This window comes from Rhinopithecus bieti, unplaced genomic scaffold, assembly GCF_001698545.2.
Source record: "Rhinopithecus bieti isolate Rb0 unplaced genomic scaffold, ASM169854v2 scaffold_42772, whole genome shotgun sequence".
In the NCBI taxonomy this organism is placed as follows: Eukaryota; Metazoa; Chordata; class Mammalia; order Primates; family Cercopithecidae; genus Rhinopithecus; species Rhinopithecus bieti.
The window spans coordinates 2,204,443-2,214,263 of NW_016818842.1; positions in this window are offsets into that span (position 1 = coordinate 2,204,443).

Below are 9,821 nucleotides of genomic sequence, written 5' to 3' on the forward strand. Positions count from 1 at the left end.
CAATGCTTTTTTTCATTCTGTTTCCGGAATTTACAGATAACACAAGTAGTTTGGGTCAGGGGTTGATGTTATTATTACTACTTTTTTTTAACTCCTAGTGCCGGGTGGTGGTGCCAAGGTTGTCTGGCTATTTATCTTACTTTTGTTTCTTTCTCTCTTTCCTCCTGTCTTGTGAACTAGGCAAGGTGGGGGGAGGAGGGTAGCAGGAGTAGTAGTGGTCTCCTTCCTTAAACATACAAAAGGTAGAGTAAAAATTTAGTATTATATCTTATGGGGTGGGGCCACCATTGTATATGTGGTCCATCAGGCTGGGTACAGTGACTCATGCCTGCAATCCCAGCATTTTGAGAGGCCAAGGTGGGTGGATCACTAGGTCAGGAGTTTGAGACCAGCCTGACCAACATGGTGAAACCTCATCTCAACTAAAAATACAAAAATTAGCCAGGCGTGGTGGCGCATACCTGTAATCCCAGCTACTTGGGAGGCTGAGGCAGGAGAATCGCTTGAACTGGGAGGCAGAGGTTGCACTGAGCTGAGATCACACCACTGCACTCCAGCCTGTGTGACAGAGAGAGACTCTGTCTCAAAAATAAGGAAATCAATAAAACAAAGCAGCCCTGTGCCTTCCCTTTTTCCTACTGCAAAGTGTTCCCTCTCCCCTGCCTGCCTCTGAGTCTCATCAAGGGATGGAGGCTGACCCCCTTGCTGTAACAAGCTTGGAATGAGTAGTGAGTTAGTTTTCGTTTGGGTAGTCTTCATTTATTTCCCCAGAGGTTGTACCGTATGGTGGCTATGCTCCAGCCAGGGGCCATGAGAGGACTGAAGCAGGCGGGGCAGAAGAAGAGGGTAGCAGGCATCTGGGAGTGTGGGGAAGCTGGTACTCTGTTGCACTACCAGCTAGAGCATCTACTGGACCAGTCTCTTTGGAGGACGATCTAGTAGCATCTGCTAAAATGCTTAACACACATATCTGTTGACTCAGCAACTCCACTTTCAGAAGGGAACCCTATGCAAATGCGAAGGGGTGTCTGGGCAGGGAGGTTTATTGCAGTAATATCAGTAGTTGTGAAAAACTGGCAACAAGCTCATTTGCCCATTCATAGATGACTCGATAAAGATCTATTTTGTTTGGGGGGGGGCGGAGTCTTGCTCTGTCACCCAGGCTGGAGTGCAGTGGCACGATCTTGGCTCACTGCAACCTCCGCCTCCCCGGTTCAAGTGATTCTCCCGCCTCAGCCCCTCCCCGAGTAGCTGGAATCACAGGCACCCACCACCACACCTGGCTAATTTTTGTATTTTGTAGAGACAGGGTTTCACCACGTCAGCCAGGCTGGTCTTGAACTCCTGACCTCGTGATCCGCCTGCCTCACCCTCCCAAAGTGCTGGGATTACAGGTGTGAGCCACCATGCCTGGCCAAAGATCTATTTTTAAATGAAAAAAATCAAAATGCACATGAGTACATACTGTATGATACTATTTGTGCAACAAAAAAGATATATATATGATTAGTAATTTGCTGGACATACAGACTATCAAGGAACGGGGTCCTGATCCAGACCTCAGGAGACGGTTCTTGGACCTAGTGCAAGAAAGAATTCAGGACAAATAGAGTAAAGTGAAAGCAAGTTTATTAAGAAAGTAAAGTTATACAGAATGGCTACTCCATAGGCACAGCAGTGGCAGGGGTGCTTGAATAAGCATCCTTACAGTTAGTTTTGATTCTGTGCTAAAGAACGGATGGGTTATTTATGAGTTTTCAGGGAACTGAGGATTCCCCCGCCTTTTTAGACCATATAGCATAACTTCTTGACATTGCCATGGCATCTATAAACTGTTTTGGCAGTGGTGGCTGTGTCTTTTAGCATGCTAATCTATTGTAATTAGAGTATAATGAGCAGTGAGGAGGATCAGAGGTGACTTTCATTGCCATCTTGGTTTTGGTGGGTTTTGGCTGGCTTCTTTACTGCAACATTTTTTTTGTGTTTTTTTGAGACGGAATCTCACTCTGTTGCCCAGGCTGGAGTGCAGTGGTGTGATCTCGGTTCACTGCAAGCTCTGCCTCCCGGGTTCAAGTGATTCTCGTGCCTCAGCCTTCCAAGTAGCCGGGACTACAGGCACACACCACTACACCCGGCTATTTTTTTTTTTATTTTTAGTAGAGACGGGGTTTCACCATGTTGGCTGGCTAGTCTTAAACTCCTGACCTCAGGTGATCCACCAATCTCGGCCTCCTAAAGTGCTGGGATTACAGGTGTGAGCCACCATGCCCAGCCTTGACCAGCTTCTTTACCGCAACCTGTTTTATCAGTGAGGTCTTTATGACCTATATCTTGTGCTGACCTCCTATCTCATCCTGTGACTTAGAATGCCTCATCTCCTGGAAATGCAGCCCAGTAGGTCTCATTTTACTCAGCCCTTATTCAAGATGGAGTCACTCTGGTTCGCTGGCCTCTGACAAGATGGCAATTCAGGACTAGGATCTGGGATGGAGAAGATATACTTTTATTAGTACATTTCTATGGTGTTTGAACTTTTTACTATGTGCATTAATCTCTTTTATGATAAAAACTCATGTAGGGAAGCTGATGAGGTGATGTCCATACCTCTTTTCCTTGGGCTGCCCCAGTTGGTATGCTCCTGATGTTTTCCCATCACCAATAGTATCTCTATCTCTGGACCGGGGTGCCTTATCCCAAAGGCTACCCTGCTTTGTCAGGCCAGAAGTACCAGGGAATTAAAACCCTCAGGGGGAAGTGCCGTGGCTCATACCTGTAATCCCAGCACTTTGGGAGGCCAAGGCAGGCAGATCACTTGAGGTCAGAAGTTTGAGACCAGCCTGATCAACAAGGTAAAACCCTGTCTCTACCAAAAATACAAAAAAATTAGCCAGGCGTAGTGGCAGGCACCTGTAATCCCAGCTACTCAAGAGGCTGAGGCCGGAGAATTGCTTAAACCTGGGAGGCGGAGCTTGCAGTGAGCCGAGATTGTGCTGCTGCACTCTAGCCTGGGTGACAGAGAGAGACTCTGTCTCAAAAATAAATAAATAAATAAAATAAAGTGGGGGAAGCCAAACCACTTCAACTGGTTTAAATAACAGAGAGAGAGAGAGAGAGAGAGAGAGAGAGAGAGAGAGAGAGAGAGAGAGAATGAGAATGAACTCAGGCTTGGGAGTCAGCCAGACCTGGATTTGATCCCAGTACCATCAGTTTCTGGCTGTGTTATGCTAGAGGAAGCTCTTTGACCTCAGCCTCCACATCTGTAAAGTGGGCATCATAGAAATATCTATTTCAGGCCGGGTGTGATGGCTCATGCCTGTGATCCTAGCATGCTGGGAGGACAAGGTGGGCAGATCACTTTGAGGTCAGGAGTTCAAGAACAGCCTGGCCAACATGGCGAAACCCTATTTCTACTAAAAATACAAAAATTAGGTGCACGCCTGCAATCCTAGCTACTCAGGAGGCTGAGTCATGAGAATCACTTGAACTTATGAGGCGGAGGTTGCAGTGAGCTGAGATCATGCCACTGCATTCCACCCTGAGTGACAGAGGGAGACTCCATCTCAAAAAATCAAATTAAATTAAATTTAAATTGGCCGGGTGTGGTGGTGGGTGCCTGTAATCCCAGCTACTCCAGAGGCTGAGACAGGAGGAGAATCACTTCAACCTGGGAGGCAGAGGTTGTAGTGAGCCAAGATTGCATCACTGCACTCCAGCCTCGGCAACAAAATGAGACTCTCAGAAAAAAAAAAAAAAAAAAAGGAAATATCTATTTCATAGGTGGACTATGAGGATAAATTAGGCAATTAATGCATAAGAAGCACTAAGCTCAATACCTGGTTCATGATAAGGCTCCATAAATGTTAACAGGAGAATGTCCAAGCTCGGCTGAGAGGCAGAGGGGCATAGTTGGTCCGGCTATACCCGGGGCGCCTGGCAGACACTGCTATGGCCATTCTAGTAGGCTCTGGGCCCCCTGCCTCCCTCGTCTCATTTCTCTAGCAGCCCCAAATGCCTCTGGATAAAAAAAGGCACCAGTTGGACTGGGCATGGTGACTGATGCCTGTAATCCCAGCACTTTGGGAGGCCAAGGTGGGCAGATCATGAGGTCAGGAGTTCAAGACCAGCCTGGCCAACATGGTGAAACCTGGTCTCTACTAAAATACAAAATTAGCCAGGCGTGGTGGCGGGCACCTGTAGTCCCAGCTACTTGGGAGGCTGAGGCAGGAGAATCACTTGAACCTGGGAAGCGGAGGCTGCAGTGAGCTGAGATTGTACCACTGCACTCCAGCCTAGGCAACAGAGCAAGACTCCGTCTAAAAAAATAAAAATAAAAAGGCACTGGTTGGAATGACACCTTTGGGGCACTTGAACTGTCCACCAGACAGCCTGGCCTGCCCTTGCCTGGCCTTACAACAGAACATGAGCCTTGGACATGCATGGCCATACGCTGTGTGGAGATCAATCGCTGACCACCCTGTTGTGCATCAGGGTAGGCCACCAGCATGATGACACGTCCACAGAGTCACCACACTCTTTCTGGAGCCACTTTGTGAAGGAGGAATCTGAAGATGGAGGGGATGTCGGGGGTTGGCTGTGATCAGGGAGGGACTGGGCTTGGTCTGTAGCCAAGTTAGGCCAAAACTGGCCCATGTTTGGGCGGAGTCCTCTTTTGTCCCCAGGTAAACTTGTCATATGACTCATGAAAACCGATTTTTTTTTTTTTTTAGGGTCTCCCTCTGTCACCCAGGCTGGAGTGCAGTGGTGCGACCTTGGCTCACTGTAGCCTCCAATTCTCAGGCTCAAGCGATCCTCCCACCTCAGCCTCCTGAGTAGCTGGGACCACAGGCGTGCACCACCAACCTGGCTAATTTTTGTATTTTTGGTAGAGACAGAGTCTCACTATGTTGCCCAGGCTGGGCTCAAACTCCTGGGTTCTATTGATCTGCCCCCTCAGCTTTCCAAAGTGCTGGGATTACAGGCGTGAGCCACACTGCCCCGGGACAAAAACTGATTTTAGTGTGCTGTAGTAAATACAAGGCTGGTGTATCACCAGGTACCATCGTAACCCTAGGCTAGGAGGGGAAAGAGAGCAAACAAGTCCTTGAGCACAGTGGGTGAGAAAAGGAAGGAGAGGGACACACAAAACAGTAGTTCTCAACCCTTCCTGGGGTTCAGAGTCAGCTGTGAAGCTTTAAAAATGCAGATTTCACTGGGTGTGGTGGCTCATGCCTGGAATCCCAGCACTTTGGGAGGCAGAGGCAGGAGGATCACCTGAGACCAGGAGTTCGAGACCAGCTGGACCAACATGGCGAAACCCATCTCTACTAAAAATACAAAAATTAGCCGGGCGTGGTGGCAGGTGCCTCTAATCCCAGCTACTCGGGAGGCTGAGGCAGGAGAATCACTTGAACCTGGGAGGCAGAGTTTGCAGTGAGCTGAGATCGTACCACTGCACTCCAGCCTAGGCAACAAGAGAGAAATTCCGTTTCAAAAAAAAAAAAAAGAAAGAAAGAAAAGAAAGGCCGGGCGTGGTGGCTCACGCCTGTAATCCCAGCACTTTGGGAGCCGGGTAAATCACCTGAGGTTCAAGAGCAGCTGGACCAACATGGAGAAACCCTGTCTCTACCAAAAATACAAAATTAGCCGGGCGTGGTTGGTGCATGCCTGTAATCCCAGCTACTGGGGAGGCTGAGGCAGGAGAATCGCTTGAACCCGGGAGGTGGAGGTTGCAGTGAGCCGAGATCACACCATTGTACTCCAGCCTGGGCAACAAAAGTGAAACTCCATCTCAAAAAAAAAAAAAAAGTTACCCAGGTGATTGTGATGTCCAAGCAGGGTTAACAGACTTTTCTATACCGGGAGACAATGAACTGTGAACAACCCAGGGACCCAGGGCTTCATGCAGTTGGAAGAGGTCCAGGGAGAAGTGCTGAACTGGGTTGGGTGTCTGACTCTGAGCCCTTGCCAGGTAAGTGTGGCAGCTGGTGAGCACAGTTCTGGTCTCAGTCACTTCTTCCTCCACATGGCAGCTGGAACTGCCAGATAAAGAAAGGTCAGCATAGGGTCTTATCTTGTTCAAAGCCTTTGGACTTTTCTTTTTTTTTTTTTTTTTTTTTTTTTTTTTTGTGAGCGGCGTCTCGCTCTGTCGCCCGGACTGGAGTGCAGTGCCAGATCTCAGCTCATGGCAAGGCTCCGCTCCGCGGTTTCGGTTTACGCATTTCCTGGGCCATCAGCTCCCGGTAGCTGGGCACTACAGGCGCCCGCCACCTCGCTGGCTTGTTTTGTTATTTTTAGTAGAGACGGGGTTTCCACGTGTTAGCCAGGATGGTCCGATCTCCTGACCTCGGATCCGCACGTCTCGGCCTCCCAAAGTGCTGGCATTACAGGCTTGAGCCCACCGCACCCCGGACCGCCTTTGACTTTCAAGCTTTCAACTTCCTCACTCCCTCCTCCTCTCTTCCTCCCTGGCCTTTTGCTTCTCTCACCGTCAGCCTCCAGCAAGGACACCAAGGCTCCATCCATCTCTTGATAGAACATGACTTCTAGAGAGTCATTGCATTGATGGGCTCTCTGGTAGGGACACAGTAAATCCCAGCTCTATAATTTTTTTTGTTTTTTAGACAGGGGTCTACTCTGTCATCCAGGCTGGGGAGTGCGTGAACATGATCAGTAATATAGGCATATATAATTGCTATATTACTATGAGTAATATGTGGACCTATTCTATTTTAAAAAATTAGCGGGGCATAGTTGGCACTCCTGTATTCTCAGTTCTTAGAGTCTGAGGCAGGGAGATTGCCTGAGCCAGGAGTTGGAGGCTGCAGTGAGCCAATGGCCGTGCACTGAGACTCCAGCCTTGGCAACAAAGCAAGACTACTGGCCAGGCATGGGTGACTCACGCTGTAATCCCAGCATATCTGGGGCCAGGGGGCAGCTCAATTGAGGTAGGAGTTTGAGACAGGCCTGGCAAACATGGCAAAATTCTGTCTCTAAAAATGCAAAAATTAGCCACAAGTAGTGGCCATTCTGTAGTCCCAGCTACTCGGAGGCTGAGGCAGAGGAATCGTGCTGAACCTTGGAGGCCAGAGGATTGCAGTGAGCCGAGATGGCACCACTGCACTCCAGCCTGGGGACAGTGTGATGGACTCTGGTCTCAGAAAAAACAAACAAAAGCGAGCCTATCTCTAAGAAAACAAAAGGAACATATGAAGTTTCCTTCTTTTCTTTTTTTTTTTTTGAGGACAGAGTTCACTCTGTCGCCCAGGGCTGGAATGCAGTGGTGCGAACTCAGGCTCAGTGGCACCTTCCACCTCCCGCGATTCAAGTGATTCTCTGGCCTCGCCCTCTGCGTAGCTGGGGACTCAGGAGCCTGCCACACACCCGGCTAAATTTTTTTTTGTATTTTTAGCGAGACAGGGTTTCACTATGTTAGCCCAGGATGGTTCTCCGATCTCCTGATCTTGTGTTTGTTTGGCCTCCCAAATGCTGAGATTTACAGGCGTGAGGCCACCACGCTTGTGACTGTGTTTTTTTTTTTTTTTTTTTTTTTTGAGACCAGTCTCCTTCTGTTGCCAGTTGTTGGAGTGTTGTGGCACGATTCTCTGTGTTCTCACTGCACCTCTTCTGTTGTTGGTTGTTCCCATGCCTCCTGCCTTACCAGTATGCTGTGTGTTTTCATGTTTGTGTTTATAAAGGCTAGGCGAATTTTTTGTTTTTAGTAAGATGGGTTTATCACTCTTGTTGTTGCCCAGGTAGTCTCAACTCTTAGCTTGGGCAATTCTGCCAACTGTGTCCTTCTTAAGTGCTGAAATTACAGGCGTGCTCGGCAGAAGTTTCCTTTTTGTGTGGTTGTACGTGCCCTTGTGTGTGTGTGTGTTTTGTTTCTAGCACTTTGGGAGGACAAGGTGGTGAAGCTGCTTTGACCAGGCGTTTTGGATAGCTGGGAAAACATAGGGAGACTCCCATGCCTGAAAATAAAAAAAATCAAAAAATTGCAGGGACATGTGATGTGTGCCCGTGGTCCAGCTAACTCAGGAGGCTGAGGCAGGGGGAGATCGTCTCTGGAGTCCAGGGAGTTGGAGGCTGACAGTGAGGCTGTGTTGCATTCACTGCCTCCACCGACAACGAATCAAGATTCCTGTTCTCAACAAAAGGAAAGTGTTCCTTTGGGTCTTCCCGTCCTTTTCTGCCTGGGAACAGTCAAGTTTAGAGGAAAATTATTCTGTTACTGACCTACCTGAGTAGGGTAGACTAATATTCCCCGGAACGCTCAACCCAAGCAGGACCAGCAAGAGGCCCCAGGGCCCCCTCCTCCGCGGCTCCTACTAATCCCATCTTCCCCACCCTTTTGCACTCCTTTTTTTTTTTTTTTTTTTTGAGATGGAGTCGTTGCCCAGATTGGAGTGCAGTGGCGCAATCTCGGCTCACTGCAACCTTCTCCTCCTGGGTTCAAGCAATTCTCATGCCTCGGCCTCCCAAGTAGCTGAGATTACAGTTGTACGTCACTACACCCGGCTAATTTTGTATTTTTAGTAGAGACGGGGCTTCTCCATGTTGGTCAGGTTTGTCTATGAACTCCCGACCTCAGGTGATCTGCTCACCTCGGCCTCCCAAAATGCTGGGATTACAGGCGTGGACCACCGTGCCCGGCCAGCCTGCTGCTTCTTTTTTGCCAAGGGAAATAACCACTTTGCAGATACAGCTTTTCAGCCTCTGAAAAGGCATTTCCTGGAAGTCTCTCTTCCCAGCCTTCTAACTTCTGAATAATCGCAAACCCAAAGGAACATTCAGTTCTTGCAATGGGTCATGGCCCGGTCACAATCTTGCTTGGGGAAACTTCTCTCAAGACTCAGAATGGGGAAGAGCTGCGCTTCTCCCAGGCAAGCGGCAGTTTGTTGTTATGTTCTGGAAGCTGGTGGGATGGGCTGCATTTCCCTTTTTGTATTGGCTGATTGAAAGTTGGAAGGGAATTTGCTGACTTTTGCTAACCTGCAGATGCCTCCCTTTATCTATCTAGCTGCTATTTGCCCTTGGCTCTGATATCGTCCGTTAACTACAGAGTAGTTTTAGCTTCGGGACAAAGTCTGGGGGAAGTCACCCTGAAGGTTCATTCTCAGCATAAGGGTTGTGGGGGTAGGACTCTGAGACTCTCAGAGGCAGGACAAGGCACAGGCGTGACACAGACCCGACTCTGAGTCTTGGTTCTGCCATCCATGAGTTCTGTGGCCGCGAACAAACCACCTTCCCTCTCTGAACCACGGTTTTCTAGACTGTAAAAGGGGATAAGAAAACCTCCCTCGGCCGGGTGTGGTGGCTCGTGCCTGTAATCCCAGCACTTTTAGGGGCTAAGGTAGGTGGATCACTTGAGGTCAGGAGTTCAAGATCAGCCTGGGCAACATGGTGAAACCCTGTCTCTACTAAAATTACAAAACTTAGCCAGGTATGGTAGTGCATGCCTATAGTCCCAGCTGCTTGGGAGGCTGAGGCAGGAGAATCGCTTGAACCGAGGAGCTGGAGGCTGCAGTGAGCTGGGATTGCACCACTGCATTTCAGCCTGGGGTACAGAGGGAGACCCTGTTTCAAAAAAAAAAAAAGAAAAGAAACAGAAAGAAAGAAGAAAGCAAGAGAGCAAGAAAGAAAAAAAAAGAAAGAGAAAGAAAAGACAAGGAAAGAATAAAGCAAGAGAGAAAGAAAAAAGAAGAAAGCAAGAAAGTAAGAAGGAAGGAAAGAAGGAAAGAAGGAAGAGCGAACGAACGAATGAACGAACTACTCCCCTAGAACAGCTTTCAGGGTAAATGGATTAACTGGTAACAAACAAACAA